A 19000-nucleotide genomic window follows, 5' to 3' on the forward strand; every position below is an offset into this window, starting at 1 on the left:
TCTATATTTGCTTTCCAACATAGCCCTGGAAGATACATGAAGAGGACTGATTTTTTTACATTTCCTCAAGTACGGGATTCTCTTCCAAAGAGTGGTTCTACCTACACCCCCCGACCTTGCGTGTGGGCAGCACTAAAAACGGACTTTCTTCGTTAAGTGTGACTTTGCTTTGGATCCCCCAAGGCAATTTTTTACTTGGAGTTAATAACTCAGACCCAAGTGTTTAGTTTGGAAGACGGAAGTTATTGTCAATCTTGGGTTACCTAATCCAAGGCCAAGTGGAAAGTTTTTCTAAGCAGCAGGTGGAGGGAGGGGCCAGCCCAGCCCTTCCACCGCTCTCCTCCAGGTAACCCCTGTCAATGTCCCAGAGGCATACGCCTTTACACCCACCCGGTCTGCCTGTTTGCCAAGAACTGTACACCACGGGGACTTCTGAGAGGAAAGCAACATGATCAGTTTGAGAGACATGATTTCCTCTAATCTCCATAGATTTTTTGTTTCGATCATAAACATCAGTGATGGGTGGAATATTTGTCCTGCCACCGCTACAGAATGTTTATCCATCCATCATCCACCCCAGCAAGCAGTGTGAGGCTGGGCCTTCAACATCGCTCCCTCATCTGCATGTGGCGACGGATGCCCACCAGGGACATTCAGCAGGGTCACTGATGAGGGGGGAGGCCTACAACTGGCTTTCAGCTACAAAAGAGGAGGAAAGAATGGGAGGATTCTCCCATAGTCCTAACTCCCCTCACATAGAACCTATTTCTACTTTTAAAATCATGTCAGTCATGGTTATACATGTTTTCAACCCATGGTACTGGCCATTTTTAAATTTTACTTTTGCACTGGGACTTTGAAGGATCGGATTATTGTCCTTTTTTTTTTTTGGAGAGTTGTGGTGGGGAATAAAGGGAACATTATAACCCACAGAGCACAGCACACTGAATGTGACCACACAGCATTTCACAAACAACTACTCTTACATCCCTGAGGAAAAGGCTCTACTCTCAACTCATTTTTACCGTTTTGGTGTCAGACACCAAGTGCCAACAAGCCAACAGGTTGCACACATCAAGTGCTTCCCATTTTCTGGCTCTCAGATAATCGAATATCAGGAAGGTTTCGGCTAGGAGGGTCACCAGCTCCTCTTTCCTGGAAACTCAGACTGCAAAGATTTAAGCCCTCCCTTTTCTGATTTTCCCTTCCAAATTACAGTGATTGATATATACAGATGTTTCCAGAACTTTATTACACTGTTTAGTGAGACTTTTTCATCAGACTAAAAAGAGGCATAAACAATATTTCAAAAGAAGAACAAATTCTAACATGCGTAGATCACGATGTGTCTCAGGCTATGAACTCTGACCTCCTCTAGAATAATGGAAATTTTGACAGGTTTTCCCTTTGCCTTCATGCCTCCCTATTGGCTAATTCACATGTATAGATTAATACTCTTAAGAATACCTTTACTTCAGATTAACAAAAGCCTTTACCATTTCGTCTTCCCTTTATAATATTTCTGCCACTGTGTATGTATCTATGTGTGTATGTGTGTGTATATTTTTTTCCCCCCATTTTGGCCACAGCATGGTATGCGGGATCTTAGTTCCCAGATTAGGGATCAAACCCGAGCCCCCTGCAGTGGAAGCGCAGAGTCTTAACCACTGGACCACCAGGGAAGTCCCAGTATATTTTCTTAACTGGTCCCGCTGTTCCTTCTTTCTGCCTCTCAGGAGATTTGGAGGGGAGATGTTGCTGGGAAACAGAGAGCTCTGTCATATTTTCAGCTTCCTCCTTAGGAGGAGAGCTAGCACTTAGCTTCTCATTCCAGTCCCTCTCATAGAAGCTGGATACTTGCTGCATTCCCAGAACTCTGCAGTGTGTTGGGATGGAACATAAAAATAGCCTTCTCTCCTGCAGGGGACGCATCTTGATTAGAAATCTTGAAATATTTTTCTCAATTGCATTTTCCATGGAAGGGACTAGATTTCAAACCAGGCAGGTGGCAAACAGTCACATGGTTTTTCAGCTTGCTGGCCCTGACATCTCATGAGAACAACTTAAAATGCTTACAAAAAATCTTTCATTTCAGGAGCTTAGCAGGGTGTTAGAGTGGATCCACCCATCTCTGGGCCATAATTCTGCATATGCCATCGTGCTCAGTGATTGAAGCAAACAGCACTCACGGGTCTTGGAATTCTACCATGTTGTTTCCCTCTATGTTCCCTGGTAATTATCCCAGGTGGGGTCTTTAAGATCCAGTTCCTCCCTCCTACACTGTTGGTGGGAATATAAATTGGTACACTCACTATTGAGAACAGTGTGGAGGTTCCTAGGAAACTAAAAATAGAGTCACCATATGATCCTGCAATCCCACTCCTGGGCGTATATCCAGAGAAAACTCTAATTCGAAAAGATACTTGCACCCCTATGTTCATAACAGCACTATTTACAATAACCAGGTCATGGAAGCAACCTAATGTTCACCTACAGATGAATGGATGAAGAAGATGTGGTATAGATACACAATGGAATATTACTCAGCCATAAAAAGAATGAAATAATGCCATTTGCAGCAACATGGATGAACCTAGAGGTTATCATACTAAGTGAAGTAAGTCAGAAAGAAACAGACAAATATATAATATCACTTATGTATGGAATCTAAGATAGAACACAAGTGGACTTATTTATAAAACAGAAATAGACTCACAGACATAGAAAAAAAACTTATGGTTACCAAAGGGAATTGCAGTGGGGGAGGGGCAGGAGGGGGAAGAGATAAATTTGGAGTCTGGGATTAACAAATACACAATATGTGTAAAATAAATAAACAACGAGGACCTACTATATAGCACAGGGAACTATATTCAATGTCTTGTAATAACCTATAATGGAAAAGAATCTGAAAAATAATATATTTGTGTGTGTGTATAACTGAATCACTTTGCTGTATACCTGAAACTAACATGACATTGTAAATTAACTATATATATATTTTTAAAAAGTTAAATAGGGACTTCCCTGGTGGTCCAGTGGCTAAGACTTCATGCTCCAAACGCAGGGGGCCCTGGTTTGATCCCTGGTCAGGGAACTAGATCCCACATGCCGCAACTAAGAGTTCGCATGCCACATGCCACAACTAAAAAAAAGATCCCACATGACACAACGAAGATCCTGCATGTGGCAACGAAGACCTGGTGCAGACAAATAAATAAATAATTTTAAAATGCATAAAAATTTAAAAAGGTTAAATAAAATCCAGTTCCTCAGACCTGCTTTATCTTGCATAACTGAAAGTTTATACCAATTGAATAGCAACTTCCCACATCCCCCTCACCCTGCCCTGGCAACTACCGTTCTACTCTCTGCTTCTACGAGTTTGACTATTTTGTTAAGAGGGTAGATCCCATGTTAAATGTTCTTATCATAATAAACAAAATAGAGCAAAACCCATTCCTTGTCTTGGGCAGAGGGCTTGGTGATCTGGAGTAAGGCTACTCCAGTCCATGCTTAGAGCATCAATTAATCCACTCATGATATCTCAGACAGGGGCAGCTTGTTCACGTCCTCAACAAATATTTATTGTGCACCTACTATGTGCCAGGCACAGTGCTAGTTCTGGCTGACAGTGATGACCATGCAGGCATGTTTTCTTCCATCATAGAGTCTAACTCTCTCCAGTGGAGGGGGGAAATAAAAAACATAAACTAATTATTATAAATGAATGATACGAATAAAATTAACAGTGTGCTGGATGAGGAAATGGTGCAGTAGGGGTGGAAACCAAGCGAGGAGACCTATTTTGCATAGGGAGGCTAGAGAAGGTCTTTCTAAGAAGGTGACCTTTAACGTGAGACCTGAAAAACAGGGAGTTAAATGGAGTCTGAGAATACATATGATCCCGCAGGAAAGGGAAGTATTCATAGGAATGTGGTGATTGACTATCAGTGTTGAGTGAGAACCATCTCTATGTTTGCCTCCCCTTCCAAAGCCCCTAGACTTTGCTCCCTGTAGGCATCTAGAGACACTGAACTGGACCTTAGGGGGAGACAGGAGAAATGGTGGCCACTGCGATTTCAAGGAGACGTAGTAACAATACACTCTATGTTGCTACGGACATTTCCTTGTATCTTGAGCCTCGATCTTGTCCCTGAGCTCCAAACTATCAGATTCTGTTGTGTGCATGACGTTTCCATATGGCTGTCTAATATACACCTGAAATTTATCAGGTCTAAAACAGAACTCAATTTTCTGCCTGGGATTCCCTTACCTTACATATGATACCAGCATCTACCCATAGCACAAGCCAAAACAGATAGAGTCATTCTTGATTTTTTTCTTTTTCTCATCTCCTTCGTGAAATACATTAGCAAGACTCTATCACCAGTATATATCCAGAACTATCCACTTCTCTCCTTCTTCAAGACCACCACCATGGTCCAAGGCCACCACCATGGTCCAAGGCCACCACCATGGTCCAAGCCCCCAGTGCCTGTACTGCTGCAACAGGCTCCTACAAGTTTCCTTGCTTCCGTAATTGTTTCCTCTACAACTAATTTTCCACAGCATAGACAGAGTGATTACTGTAATGTTAAATCAGGTCTTCTTAATCCCCTTTGTAAACCTTTCAAGGGCTTCCATGGCCTTCATAATCCCTGAAAAGCCATTGATCCATACTTTTCTCAGCTCTATCTCAGACCATTCACCTTGCTCCCGACTCTCAACTTTGCTCACTACTCTCCGGTCATACTGAGCTTTTGTTCTTTACTATTCAGGCTCATTCCAGCCTTTTAGTAGGTGCTCAGCCAACGGTTTTAACATTTTCAACAATACATTAAAATGATCCTACACCATGACCAAGGGGAATTTATTCCAGAGATGCAAGGATGGTTCAATATCTGCAAATCAATGTGATACACATTAACAAAATGAAGAATAAATCATATGATCACCTCAATAGATGCAGAAAAAACTACTGACAAAATTCAACATCCATTTATGTTAAAAATCCTCGACAAAATGGGTATAGAGGGAACAAACCTCAACATAATAATGACCATGTATGACAAACCTATAGCCAACATCATACTCAATGGTGAAAAGCTGAAAGAATTTCCTCTGAGATCAGGAACAAGGATGCCCACTCTCGCCATGTTTATTCAACACAGTATTGGAAGTCCTAGCCACAGCAATCAGACAAGAAATAAAAGGAATCCAAGTTGGAGAGGAAGAAGTAAAACTGTCACTGTTTACAGATGACATGATACCATATATAGAAAATCTTAAAGATGCCACTAAAAAACTATTAGAACTACTAAATGAATTCAGTAAAGTTGCAGTATACAAAACTAATATACAGAAATTTGTTGTGTTGCTATACACTAGCAATGAACTAACAAAGAGAGAAATTAATAAAGCAATCCCAATTACAATTTTATCAAAGAGAATAAAACACCTAAGAATAAATTTAACCAAGGAGGTGAAAGACCTGTGCACTGAAATATATAAGACACTGATGAAAGAACTTAAAGAAGACACAAATAGAAAAATAGTCTGTGCTCTTGGATTGGAAGAATTAATATTGTTAAAATGTCCAACTATCCAAAGCAATCTACAGATTCAGTGCAATCCTTACAACGGCAATTTTCACAGAAATAGAACAATCCTAACATTTGTATGGAACCACAAAGACCCCAAATAGCCAAAGCAATCTTGAAAAAGAATAAAGCTGGAGGCATCATGCTTCCTGATTTCAAAATATATTATAAAACTAAGTAATAAAAACAGTATGGTATTGACACAAAAACAGACACATAGATCAGTGGAACAGAGTAGAAATTCCAGAAACACACACATATTTGGTCAATTAATTTATACCAAAGGAGCCAAGTATATACAGTGGGGAAAGGATGGTCTCTTCAAAATATGGTGTTGGGAAAACTGAACACATACAAAAGAATGAAACTGAATCACTATCTTCTACCATACACAAAAATCAACTCACAATGGATTAAAGATTTGAATGTAATACCTGAAAGCATAATGCTCCTAGAAGAAATCATAGCGAGTAAGCTCTTTGAAGTTGGTCTTGGCAATAATTTTTGGACTTGGCACCAAAAGCAAAGGCCGCAAAAGCAAAAATTCAAGAGAGACGACCTCAAACTAAAAAGCTTCTTCGTAACAAAGAAAACCACTAACAAAATGAAAGGCAACCTACTAAATAGGAGGGAATATTTCAAATCATATATCTGATAAGAGGGTTAATATCCAAAAGATATAAAGAGCACAACTCATTAGGGCAAAAAACGATCCACTTAAAAATGGAACTGAGGCAGGGTGCACATCTGTGATGGTGAGGAGAAGATAACATTTGATGCTGGGGCCCTCCTTCTTAGTACACACCATCTAATTTGGAGAGATCAGAAAAATCATGAATGCTGCATGGCCTTTCCTCTTTCCCGAATTGTGTTCACTGAAGAACAGGCAGCTGGAATTGGGAAAAGTGCCCAAATAGTGGGTCATCTTCACCCAGCTCCTTCTAACAAAGAACCTGGCCCATTCCAGAGTAGTAAGAACTCCTACATCAAGCTTTCCTTCAAAGAAAACGGCCAGATTGAGTTTTACAGGCATTTATCAGAGGAAGTGACACAGAGAAGGTGGGAGAATATGCCAGTTTCCCAGTCGTTACAAGCAAATAGAGGACCCCAGCCAGGAAGAATAAGGGCCGTAGGAATTGTAGGTATTAAAAAGAAACTGGAAGAAAAAAGAAAAGAAAAGAAACTGGAAGAAAAAAGAAAAGAAAAACATTTCTGAGGCCTTCGGAGACCTCAGTAAGCTAATGGTCAAGGCTAAGGGAATTGGTGGTGTTATCAAAATCCATCGCTAATAAGATTAAAGAGAAGCAAGGTGACATCACAGATGATGAGACCATCAGGTTTAAATCCTATTTACTGAGCATGGGAATAGCTAACCCGGTTACCAGGGAAACGTACGGCTCAGGCACACAGTACCACATGCAGCTGGCCAAACAGCTGGCTGGAATATTGCAGGCGCTTTTGGAGGAACGAGGGGGAATAAATGTCACTCACAGAGGTGTACTGTTTAGTAAACCAAGCTCGAGGAATGGAATTGCTCTCACCAGAAGATTTAGTGAATGCATGCAAGATGCTGGAAGCCCTGAAATTACCTCTCGGCCTCCGTGTGTTTGACAGCGGCATCATGGTAATTGAACTTCAGTCCCACAAGGAGGAGTAAATGGTGGCCTCAGCCTTGGAGACGGTTTCAGAAAAGGGGTCTCTAACATCAGAAGAGTTTGCTAAGCCTGTGGGAATGTCTGTCCTCCTGGTTAAAGAAAGGTTACTTCTTGCTGAGATGATTCAGTGGAAGGCTTGCAGTTTTACCCAAATTTAATTATGACACAGAGCTAAGAGTTTTGTATTTGAAATAACTTGTTACCGGTACACTTGCCTCATGCAGAAGTTGTATGACATTGAGCTAAGGGTAAACCCTGATAAACAGAATTTACTGGAACTTCGCAATATAATATAAAATGCTTTCAGTTTCTATGTAAATATTATGATCCAGGAAGCCTATTTAGGATAAATATAGGAAAATATAGAAAGATGAATGCCAATATGAATTTGAAATCATGCTACAGTTGTATAGAAGCCCTCAGAGTTTAACTTGAAATATGGTGGATTTTAACTTGATCTTCAAATCTGACCATTTTTTAAAGAAGAGGATTTAGTTCATGGGGGAAAAAAGAGAAAAGTTACATGTTTGAACAGGTTTGATTATTTTGGTGTGATGAAAATTCACCTGAATTATAAATGAGGTTTTTCTCTGCATTTAGTGTGCACATTTTGGGGAATTTTCATGCAACAACTTATACCTACAGTGTAGTTTAAGAACCTGACAACACTGGAGCAAAATATCCAACTGCAGGATGTCATCTGAGGCTCTCCCTAAGGGCTTTTAGAAGCAGCCATAGGCATGTCTTCAGCAGACCAAATAAAGCTCCTTAAAAAGACAGAGAGGGCTTCCCTGGTGGCACAGTGGTTAAGAATCTGCCTGCCAATGCAGAGGACACGGGTTCAAGCCCTGGTCTGGGAAGGTCCCACATGCTGTGGAGCAACTAAGCCCATGTGCCACAACTACTGAGCCTGTGTACCACAACTACTGAAGCCCGCGTGTCCCAACTACTGAAGCCTGCACGCCTAGCGCAGTTGTGCTCCCCAACAAGAGAAGCCACCACAATGAAGCCCATGCACCGCAAGGAAGAGTAGCCCCCACTTGCCGCAACTAGAGAAAGCCTGCACACAGCAGTGAAGGCCCAACGCAGCCATAAATGAATAAATTTTTTTTAAAAAAGAGAGAATTTTATCTGACTTATGTATATATAATCTGACTAGTTTTTTTTTTTTAAGTGATGATTTCATGGCTGGCATTTAAAGAATGCAACTATGTCATTTTGTTTTAAAAATGCTATGGATTTTGAAAGTGAATTAAAGAGCTACATAGACATGCCCAGAGATATGGTTACAGATTTGGGAAGCAGACGCTTCAGGATTTCCCTAGGATTGTTTTGTGGGTAGAGGGACCAGGAGAACCTTTAACACGCTCTACAGGAACCTTGGTGCTCTTGTACCTCAGAGCCAAGGATGGAAAATAGAGAGTGGGAACATAATATGTCTCCTTTTCCTTCCCTAAAGAAGGAGTTTCAGTGCTGAACTTTTAAAATCTTTCTATCATATTCTAGCAATATTTTTTTCCTTTACCCCACACATTATAAGTTGTGTGGAGAAACTATCTCGCTAAAAGGTATTACTGAGATAGCAGAAACAAGCTAATATATTGAATCTAGATTGCTTGAGCTTTCCAGTGGACTGCCTGACTTTGTTACTGCCACACAGCGTACGGTACGTTGGCATTACCTCAAACTCAGGGACCCCACAGAGACAGAAGGAGAACCCCTTTCTAAGACTGAGTTGGCAGTGGAAGGTAGTGGTGGGTTTTGGCCAAGCTTCTAGAAGGGATAGTATCTGTCCTGAGAGAACCTCTGAGACCGGGAGGCGGGGATACCCAGGCTCAGACCCTGGGATCCGTGAGACGTCCTCGCTAAGAGGTGGAGGGCCACTGCCAATGCCCTTTGGGGAAGGTCCAGGGATCCTCAGCTGCAGACCCAGGGAATCCCTCCAAGTGCAGCCAGAGTCAGTCCCTGATCCCTGCCTGAACCCTGTCGCTGCTTCACATCCTCCAGTGTCATGGGAATGTTGTGGCCGAGGCATCCTGCCTTCGTCTTAGTTTTCCGAACCTGTCACGGATTCCACGTTGTGAGCACAGATCCTGTATTTCCCCCATTGCTCAGCCTCAGGTTTGTTTGGGGGGAAATTCGGTGTCTGGCTGCCCAAGTCTTTGGGGCCATTGTGTACGGTTGCTTGTATATCACTCCTCTCTCTGGGATGCAGACACTCTCCCACGGCCCTGGCAAACTTGTATGTGTACAGACACACACACACACACACACACCTCATCTAGCTAAGGTTTTTTAAAACTACACAGACAAATAATGTGTTTCACTAGTTGGAATGAGCTGCAACTAAGATTGTTTGAGCTACTGGGTCTGGCTCCAATGGTCTGGATTCATTGTGGCAAACTCCTGTAATTCAGAATATTTATTTACACTAGTGTGACAACACATTAACAAAAATGGGGCAGTCTGAATTGTAAAAGTGAACTAAAGAGGAAGAAAAGGGACATGGATGTATTTTGCAAATGTCACATTAGTTAAAAAACAGGTACGATTGATTTTATTGTTTTAAAGTGGGCATTCTTCAGTTTCCAGACCTCAGTGTGTATATTTTTATCCTTTTTTTTTCTTTGTTTTTACCAAATAAGGTATCATTTTGGTCCTTTTTGGTAGAGGTTATGTTTAAATACAACCAATCAGGCCCTAAGTGCAAAAAAGTTCTGTCTTGGTGCTAATCAGTGTTATAGTAGTATTTTTGCTCTTCTAACTTTGCTCTTAGGAGCATAAATCTGTTTGTAGCTTTATGGTAATGGAATATTTCTAGTCACATACTGTCAAATTTTTTTTACATTGTACAAGAATGTTTTCAGTGTTAAATGATTGGTATTAATGTATACCAATCATTTTGCCAATACTGCAAAATTTAAAAATGATTTTTTCTTAACTAGGTGTTCTTTTTAAATACTCTTTGAAAAAATTGATTAAAATGATAACCCTTTAGTCAGAATAAGCCCATGTGTTAAGATTTTTTCTTTGAGAGTTTATAATCAGGAGTTGACTATAAATATTTATGACCTCAAGCTCTTACTATTTTAGCTGTTTTTAAACAACAGGAAATGGCTCACGAACTTTTTTAAAATTCTTGACATGAATTCCACTGTTGATTGACTGTGTATGTTTATGTGAATGTACTATCTCTTGTTCCCTGCTACCAGACTAAACCGACCAGCCATGGATTTATCATGCTGTCACTCTCATGCTCAAATACTTAAAATGGTTCTCCTTTGCCCAACAATCTCAGAGTTTCCACTGTGGTACAATACAGTCACAGCTCAGAAGGTGGGTGGGTTTTTAGGGCTGTGCTAAGGATGGAATCAAGCATGCTCAAAATGGTCCTCGGAAATCTCTATATAATCTTACAATTCAAATGCCTGTAGAGTTATACATGGGCATGAATATTTTATGAACATAGTAAGTAGAATATATAACAAAAAAACTACATATTAACAGTAGACTTTTGTAGTACCAATAATTAAACTATTTAAATGTGTTTTTTTCACTTTGCTGATAGGTATGGTTGAATTTATGTAAATTTATTGCTAATCCCATCCCTTATGATAGATCTTAAATTTAAGCTCCACAGGAGCAGAGACTTTTATCTGCTTTGTTCATGGATGTGTCCTCAGAGCCTTGAGTAAGGCCTGGCACACAGTAAGCATTCAATAAATGGCTACCGAATGAATGACAAAAAAAAAATGGTTAGATAGCCTCATCCACCAGACGGGAGACAGCAGAAGCAAGAAGAACTACAATACTGCAGCCTGTGGAACAAAAACCACATTCACAGAAAGATAGACAATGAAAAGGCAGAGGGCTATGCACCAGATGAAGGAACAAGATAAAACCCCCAAAAAACAATGAAATGAAGTGGAGATAGGCAACCTTCCAGAAAAAGAATTCAGAATAATGATAGTGAAGATGACCCAGGACCTCGGAAAAAGAATGGAGGCCAAGATCGAGAAGATGCAAGAAATGTTTAAAAAAGACCTAGAAGAATTAAAGAACAAACAAACAGAGATGAACAATACAATAAATGAAGTGAAAACTACACTAGAAGGAATCAATAGCAGAATAACTGAGGCAGAAGAACGGATAGGTGACCTGGAAGACACAATGGTGGAATTCACTGCTGTGGAACAGACTAAAGAAAAAAGAATGAAACAAAATGAAGACAGCCTAAGAGACCTCTGGGACAACATTAAATGCAACAACATTCGCATTGTAGGGGTCCCAGAAGGAGGAGAGAGAGAGAAAGGACCACAGAAAATATTTGAAGAGATTATAGTCAAAAATTCCCTAACATGGGAAAGAAAATAGCCGCCCAAGGCTAGGAAGTGCAGCGATTCCCATACAGGATAAACCCAAGGAGAAACACGCCAAGACACATAGTAATCAAATTGGCAAAAATTACAGACAAATAAAGATTATTGAAAGAGCAAGGGAAAAACGACAAATAATGTACAACGGAACTCCCATAAGGTTAACAGCTGATTTCTCAGCAGAAACGCTACAAGCCAGAAGGGAGAGTCATGATATACTTAAAGTGAAGAAAGGGAAGAACCTACAACCAAGAGTACCTGGCAAGGATATCATTCAGATTCAGTGGATAAATCATAAGCTTTACAGACAAGCAAAAGCTAAGAGAATTCAGCACCACCAAACCAGCTTTACAACAAATGCTAAACGAACTTCTCTAAGTGTGAAACACAAGAGAAGAAAAGGATCTACAAAAACAAACCCGAAACAATTAAGAAACTGCTCATAGGAACCTACATATCTATAATCTCCTGAAACGTGAATGGATTAAATGCTCCAACCAAAAGACATAGGCTTGCTAAATGGATACAAAAACAAGACCCTTCTATATGCTGTCTACAAGAGACCCACTTCAGACCTAGGGACACATACACGCTGAAAGTGAGGGGATGGAAAAAGATATTCCATGCAAATGGAAATAAAAAGAAAGCTGGAGTAGCAATACTCATGTCAGATAAAATAGACTTTAAAATAAAGACTGTTACAAGAGACAAGGAAGGACACTACATCATGATCAAGGGATCAATCCAAGAAGAAGATACAACAATTGTAAATATTTATGCACCCAACATAGGAGCACCTCAATACATAAGGCAAATACTAACAGCCATAAAAGAGGAAATCGACAGTAACACAATAATAGTGGGGGACTTTAACACCTCACTTACACCAATGGACAGATCATCCAAAATGAAAATAAGGAAACAGAAGCTTTAAAATGACACAATAGATCAGACAGATTTAATTGATATTTATAGGACACTGCATCCAAACACAGCAGATTACACTTTCTTCTCAAGTGCGCACAGAAAATTCTCCAGGATAGATCACATCTTGGGTCACAAATCAAGCCTCAGTAAATTTAAGAAAATTGAAATTATATCAAGCATCTTTTCTGACCACAACGCTATGAGATTAGAAATGAATTAAGGGAAAAAATCCGTAAAAAACAAAAACACATGGAGGCTAAACAATACGTTACTAAATAACCAAGAGATCACTGAAGAAATCAAAGAGGAAATCAAAAAATACCTAGAGACACATGACAATGAAAACACGATGATCCAAAACCTATGGGATGCAGCAAAAGCAGTTCTAAGAAGGAACTTTATAGCTATACAAGCCTACCTCAAGAAACAAGAAAAATCGCAAATAAACAATCAAATATTACACCTAAAGGAGCTAGAGAAAGAAGAACAAACAAAACTCAAAGTTAGCAGAAGGAATGAAATCATTAAGATCAGAGCAGAAATAAATGAAATAGAAACAAAGAAAACAATAGCAAAGATCAATAAAACTAAAAGCTGGTTCTTTGAGAAGATAAACAAAATTGATAAACCATTAGCCAGACTCATCAAGAAAAAGAGGGAGAGGACTCAAATCAATAAAATTAGAAATGAAAAAGGAGAAGTTAAAACAGACACCGCAGAAATACAAAGCATCCTAAGAGACTACTACAAGCAACTCTATGCCAATAAAATGGCCAACCTGGAAGAAATGGACAAATTCTTAGAAAGGTATAACCTTCCAAGACTGAACCAGGAAGAAACAGAAAATATGAACAGACCAATCACAAGTAATGAAATTGAAACTGTGATTAAAAGTCTTCCAACAAAGTTCAGGATCCGATGGCTTCACAGGTGAATTCTATCAAACATTTAGAGAAGGGCTAACACCCATCCTTCTCAAACTCTTCCAAAACATTGCAGAGGCAGGAACACTCCCAAACTCATTCTATGAGGCCACCATCACCCTGATACCAAAACCAGACAAAGATACTACAAAAAAAGAAAATTACAGACCAATATCACTGATGAATATAGATGCAAAAATCCTCAACAAAATACTAGCAAACGGAATCCAACAACACATTAAAAGGATCATAAACCACGATCAAGTGTGATTTATCCCAGGGATGCAGAGATTCTTCAATATACACAAATCAATCAGTGTGACACACCATATTAACAAATTGCAGAATAAAAACCATATGATCATCTCAATAGATGCAGAAAAACTTTCGACAAAATTCAACACCCATTTATGATAAAAACTCTCCAGAATGTGGGCATAGAGGGAACCTACCTCCACAAAATAAAGGCCATATATGACAAACCCACAGCTAACATCATTCTTAATGGTGAAAAACAGAAAGCATTTACTCTAAGATCAGGAACAAGACAAGGTTGCCCACTCTCACCACTATTATTCAACATAGATTTGGAAGTCCCAGCCATGGAAATCAGAGAAGAAAAAGAAATAAAAGGAATAAAAATTGGAAAAGAAGTAGTAAAATTGTCACTGTTTGCAGATGACATGATACTAAGCATAGAGAATCCTAAAAATGCCACCAGAAAACTACTAGAGCTAATCAATGAATTTGGTAAAGTAGCAGGATACAAAATTAATGCACAGAAATCTCTTGCATTCCTATACGCTAATGATGAAAAATCTGAAAGAGAAATTAAGGAAACACTCCCATTGCAACAAAAAGAATAAATTACCTAGGAATAAACCTACCTAGGGAGACAAAAGACCTGTATGCAGAAAACTATAAGACACTGATGAAAGAAATTAAAGATGATACCAACAGATGGAGAGATATACCATGTTCTTGGATTGGAAGAATCAATATTGTGAAAAGGACTACACTACCCAAAGCAATCTACAGATTCAATGCAATCCCCATCAAATTACCAAAGCCATTTTTTATGAAACTAGAACAAATCATCTTAAAATTTGTATGGAGACACAAAAGACCCTGAATAGCCAAAGCAGTCTTGAGGGGAAAAAGCGGAGCTGGAGGAATCAGACTCCCTGACTTCATCCTATACTACAAAGCTACAGTAATCAAGACAATATGGTAATGGCACAAAAACAGAAATATAGAACAGTGGAACAAGATAGAAAGCCCAGAGATAAACCCACACACCTATGGTCAACTAATCTATGACAAAGGAGGCAAAGATACACAATGGAGAAAAGACTGTCTCTTCAATAAGTGGTGCTGGGAAAACTGGACAGCTACATGTAAAAGAATGAAATCAGAACACTCACTAACACCATATACAAAAATAAACTCAAAATGTATTCGAGACCTAAATGTAAGACCGGACACTATAAAACTCTTAGAGGAAAACATAGGAAGAACACTCTGACAGAAATCACAGCAAGATCTTTTTTGATCCACCTCCTAGAGTAATGGAAATAAAAACAAAAATAAACAAATGGGACCTAATGAAACTTCAAAGCTTTTGCCCAGCAAAGGAAACAATAAACAAGACAAATATACAACCTCAGAATGGGAGAAAATATTTGCAAACGAATCAATGAACAAAGGATTAATCTCCAAAATATATAAACAGCTTATGCAGCTCAATATTGAAGAAACAAACAACCCAATCCGAAAATGGGCAGAAGACTTAAATAGACATTTCTCCAAAGAAGACATACAGATGGCCAAGAAGCACATGAAAAGCTGCTCAACATCACTAATCATTAGAGAAATGCAAATCAAAACTACAATGAGGTATCACCTCACACCAGTTAGAATGGGCATCATCAGAAAATCTACCAACAACAAATGCTGGAGAAGGTGTGAAGAAAAGGGAACCTCTTGCACTGTTGGTGGGAATGTAAATTGATACAGCCAGTATGGAGAACAGTGAGGCGGTTCCTTAAAAAACTAAAATGAGAATTACCGTATGATCCAGCAATCCCACTACTGGGCATATACCCAGAGAAAACCATAATTCAGAAAAACACATGTACCCCATTGTTCATTGCAGCACTATTTACAGTAGCCAGGTCATGGAAGCAACCTAAATGCCCATTGACAGACGAATGGATAAAGAAGTTGTGGTACATATATACAATGGAATATTACTCAGCCATAAAAAGGAACAAAATTGAGTCATTTGTTGAGACGTGGATGGATCTAGAGACTGTCATACAGAGTGAAGTAAGTCAGAAAGAGAAAACTAAATATCGTATATTAACGCATGTATGTGGAACCTAGAAAAATGGTACAGATGAACCGGTTTGCAGGGCAGAAGTCGAGACACAGATGTAGAGAACAAACGTATGGACACCAAGGGGGGAAAACCACAGTGGGGTGGGGATGGTGGTGTCCTGAATTGGGCGATTGGGATTGACATGTATACACTGATGTGTATAAAACTGATGACTAACAAGAACTTGCAATATAAAAAAAGCAAAAAAAATGCAACTGAATAGACATTCTTCCAAAGAAGACATACAAATGGACAACAGATACATGAAAAAGAGTTCAACATCACTAATAATTAGGAAATGCAAATCAAACCCACAATGAGATGTCACCTCATACCTGTTAGAATAGCTATTATCAAGAAGACAAGAAATAAATACCGGAGAGGATGTGGAGAAAGGAAACACTTGTGCACTGTTGATGGGAATGTAAACTGGTGCAGCCACTATGGAAAACAGTACGGAGTTTCTTCCAAAAATTAAGAGAACTACCATGTGATACAGCAGCCCCACTTATGGGAATTATCCAAAAGAAACAAAATCACTATCTCGAGCGGGTCCCCAGCAGCTCGGGCAGCAGGAGGAACGGCAGCGGCCAGCCATCCCAGCTTCGCCAAAGGTCAGCTCCGCCACGGGGGCAGCAAACGAGGAGCCCGAGGGGAGATGGGCGAGGTTGTCAGCTACACCCGCTCCTGCAGAAGTGGGAACGAAGCCCAAAACAGGCGGCAGGAAAGGATACATCTTCCGACAAAAAAGTGCAAACAGAAGAGAAAAGGGGAGCAAAGGGAAAACAGGCCGAAGTGGCTAACCAAGAAACTGAAGACGACTTACCTGCGGAAAACAGAGAAACTAAAAACGAGGAGCCCCCAGCCTCTAATGAAGCAGGAGAGAAAGAAGCCAAGTCTGATTAATTCCACGCACCCGGTCCTATCAGTGGTCCCTGTCTCCCTTCTTGTACCTTCCAGAGGAACATTTTTATCAACTATTTTGTAAACGCAAGTTTTTCAGTAGTTCCAGAAACATTTTTAAAAAGGAGGAAATCCTTCCTCATCCCATTTTTTAACTGTAAATGCTTTTTTTTTATTTTTAAGAGGTGAAATCATTTGCTGGTTGGTTATTTTTTGGTACAACCAGAAAATAGTGGGATATTGAATATGGGAGGCTTTGATTGTCTTGGGTGTGAGCTTAACATTCCATAGATGGGGGGGAGCCTTTCTATCCTACAATACAAAGCATACTAAATGGCAGTTTGGAGTCAGTTGTGCATTTAATGTCCTGAACACTTTAAATTGCTTCTCTTCCCATGTTGTTTCTGGTAGAATTGTTTCCTAAAGCGAACCACTCACTCCTTGATCTTGGCTTTCCTGGTCAGAATTCCGTGCACTCTGTAACATCCTTGGTGGCGGTAGTCCAGTTTTCCTAGTAACTTTGTTAATGTGCTGTGAATGATCGACAATTTGACTATGTAGGATACGTGATATTAAATTCTGAATTAGTAGGACTTACGATGTAACAACATACCAATATCTGAAGATGTTGGTACTCGATGTCCTGTTAAGGGAAATTTGCCTCCAAATTTTAAGCTGGAAAGTCACTGCAATAACTGTGTAGAAAAGAATCACAACTACATGATTTTTTAGATTTTTGGTACGTATGTTGAGAATTGTGGACAAATTGAAATGTCTGTGCACTCATCCTCAAAACAACCAATAAAATCTCAATTATGAAAGAAAAAAAATCACTCTCTCGAAAAGCTCTCTGTACCCCCCTGTTCACTGCAGCATTATTTACAATACACAAGACATGGAAACAATCTAAGTGTCTCTCAACAGATGCCTGGAAAAAGAAGATATGATGTGTATACAAATACATACATATATATACACATATACATATGAATATTATTCAACAATAAAAAAGAAGGAAATCCTGCCATTAGGGACAACAAGCAGGGACCTTGAGGATTTTACGCTGAGTGAAATAAGTCAAAGAAAGACAAATACTGTATCATCTCACTCATAGATAGAATCTAAGAAGAAACTGAGCTTACAGATACAAAGAACAGATTGGTGGTTTCCGGAGGCAGGGGAGGGAGCGGGCAAACTGGATGAAGGTGGGCAAAAGGTACAAACTTCTATTATAAGATAAGTAAGTCCTGGGGATGTAATATACAGCACGGTGACAATAGTTAACAATGGGATACTACATATTTCAAAATTAAGAGAGTAAATCTTAAAAGTTCTTTTCACAAGACGAAAAATGAATAGTCTAAATTTACTGTGGTAATCATTTGACAACCTAGGCCTATATCCAATCACTCAGAGAACAAAATGCTTCACTTTCCAAAAGGAAAAGAAAAACTTCTCCAGATATCAGAGAGCTCTCTTCAGTGTAGAACCAGACTAAATGTTTAGAATTTTTAATTTAGGGCAGCTGGCCTTGTTTGATACTGCCAAGTAGTTCTTTCCTTAAAAAGTTTACTGTGAGGCACAGAAAATGAAGGCTAGGCTGTGGGGAGCATGGTTATAAATCCCATGTTATTAAAAAGAAGATGTTCAGCACCACTGAAGAGTTGCACTGAGTGGCACACAGCTATCCTCTGAATACAGAAGTGTGCCTAACGGCTCGTGACGCACATGGAGACGCCTCGCCACTGTGAGGTCTGGAGCTGTTTGTTATTTACTCTGCACCAGACTCTGGGTTAAATGCTTTTTCTCCGTTGTCTCATTGGATCCCCATAACCATCCTGGAGCAAGTATTTTACAAATATAAAATGGAAACTTATTTTACAGATGAGAAAAATAAAGGTCAGAAAGGCTAACTTCCTCCCACTCAGATAGCTAGTAAGTGATGGGCCCTGGCTTGTGAACGTTTAGATATCTGATTCCCAGGGATTCTCTTGGCCCTCAAGTGAATTGCAGAGTAGGAATACTAATAAGAGCTTCTGTTTCAGGAGCACTCACATGTACTAAGGCATTGCAGTACACACTCTAGGTGGGTGGAGATTCCCACGTGTTGGAAGATTGTAGAGCTGAAACATTTCCCTTTGGGAATTGGGCAGGAAAAGGAATATTCCGTTGAGGGGATTCCCTGGTAAGGCTTCACTTCTTAACTATTTTCCTCTTGGACTTTGAGGAAAGT

The 19000-nt window shown here is 39.6% G+C and overlaps 2 pseudogenes; both read left to right on the forward strand.

Moving 5' to 3' along the window:
* Nucleotides 1-6350: 6350 nt before the first annotated feature.
* LOC101280472 (vacuolar protein-sorting-associated protein 36-like) lies at nucleotides 6351-8052 on the forward strand (annotated as a pseudogene).
* Nucleotides 8053-9714: 1662 nt separating this feature from the next.
* On the forward strand, nucleotides 9715-17620 carry LOC117199198 (non-histone chromosomal protein HMG-14-like; annotated as a pseudogene).
* Nucleotides 17621-19000: the final 1380 nt, after the last annotated feature.

This window comes from Orcinus orca, chromosome 2 (assembly GCF_937001465.1).
Source record: "Orcinus orca chromosome 2, mOrcOrc1.1, whole genome shotgun sequence".
Lineage (NCBI taxonomy): Eukaryota > Metazoa > Chordata > Mammalia > Artiodactyla > Delphinidae > Orcinus > Orcinus orca.